Genomic DNA, 2,103 nt, shown 5'->3' on the forward strand with positions numbered 1-2,103 from the left:
TATATATATATATATACATTAAAAAACGCACATGCATATACATAAGTGTGCATATAAATACGTATGCATGCGTCTGTGTATGTGTGTTAGTGTGAGTGTGTATGTGCATGTGCCTGTATGCGTGTATATAAGTGTGTATACGCTTCTATATATGTGTATGTGAAAATCAATAACAGTGTTTCGAAGTCACATCTGACTATTTTTTTTTCCTTCCGTTCTGAAATAATATCTGACGGTTTTGTCACAGACCGTCGTCTTGTGAATAGACTAAACAAGAAATGTAAAATAGACTTCAGCTACCATTCTGTCATTCTGTCATTAGACGCCTTTTCTAGAACTTACCAAACTGGAAATTTCGGCGGAACACTTCTCAAAAGACACTTATACCGAAACACGCAAACTTCTATGTATGTATGTATGTATGCATGTATCTATCTATCTATCTATCTATCTATCTATCTATCTATCTATCTATCTATCTATCTATCTATTCAGCTCTCTCTCACGATATATATAACACGGCTCAAAAGGGATGAATCGGATGCTCCAGCGAAAGAGAGTTTAGAGACATTTCAAGCCGTTGTACCGTAATTTCTCCTCAATTCCTTCCTTGTTCTTATTATTTTGGTTGTTGCTTTTGCTGCTGCTGCTATTGTTGTTGTTGTTGTTGCTGTCGCCTCTTTTGTTGTTAATATTGCAGTTGTTGACGGTACTGCTGATGTTGTTGTTGCTGTTGTTGTTAATCTTGTTGTTGCTTGTTGTACTCGCATCGTCCGTTGCTTTGCTCACGAAAGAGCTCTCATTCTATACATTTTCAAAATTGCTGTTTTTATTTCGAACAATGTTATCAAAAAACGTGGCAGCTGCTTTTCTAAAAATCTTCTAAGAGATCCTTCTTGAAAAAATTGGCCCTATTGTGCTTTATGTTGTTTTGTCAACAAAAATACAGCTGTCTGCTGTTTTATTTTTTAACACTAATTCGTCTGCCACACTTGCACTCTCTCATATTGACGTTTGGTGGCGCTTCTCACTCTCTACTCCTCTCTCACATATGAGCGTCACCGTGTTTTGTTGTTTTCTCCATGTTGGTGGGGAAAACGCAAACAACTACGATTTTTTTTTAAATTGACCTGCCCCAGCCCCCCACCACCAAATGAGAAACACACCAGAAAAATGAAGTCACCTCTCGACAGCAATTAACATGTTGCCCACGATGGTAAAAACTCTAAGGGCGCCAATACACATATAATGTATTTTTCTTGATAAAATCCATGGAACGAGGTAAAGCGAATGCGTGGGGTTTCAGAGCTGCTGTACCTTCGTAATCATCATCAGATTCATTCAACTATTTCTAAATCCTTTGCACTGTCTTCAGATTGTCAACCAAACACTCTGAAATGTTCGTATTGCAGCTTCCAGCGCAAATGAGAAGCATTACAGCACGTCGTTTCCAAATTTCTGGCAGAGTGAATTGCATCATGGTGCTGTTTCTCTCACATACGGTGCCCAACTGACCCTACAATATAAAAGATGGAGAGCTCATGCGTGAAATTAGAAATATAAAATGGCAACAATTTACACATCGCACTCTGTGTATCTATCTATCGATCGATTTATCTTTCTATCTATCTATCTATCTATCTATCTATCTATCTATCTATCTATCTATATATATATATATATATATATATATACATACATGGACATTTATGTTCACGTATTCTCACTTACGAGTCATAGAGACACGAACACAAATACAGAAACACACACACACACACACGGAGAAGCACACACACATATGTATAGCTATCCATACATAAATACGGCGGTACGTGTTAATATTCGTAATTGCCTATCGTAAAATTCTCGGGTTTGTGTCTCCAACTGATTAGATATATTAGCAAAGCTTTAGACTTTCCAACTTCGTTAGTTAAGGAGGTGCTGCAATAAGAATTATTTATATATACATATACAATTGGCCAGGGATTTGGTTCACATACTTCACATATTTAAAGTAAAATTTTTAGTGAGTTCGACGACTTCGTTTTTACTGTTATTAGTGACATTTTCATACTCTTTTACTCTTTGATATATATATATATA

This window comes from Octopus bimaculoides, chromosome 21 (assembly GCF_001194135.2).
Source record: "Octopus bimaculoides isolate UCB-OBI-ISO-001 chromosome 21, ASM119413v2, whole genome shotgun sequence".
NCBI classification, from domain to species: Eukaryota; Metazoa; Mollusca; class Cephalopoda; order Octopoda; family Octopodidae; genus Octopus; species Octopus bimaculoides.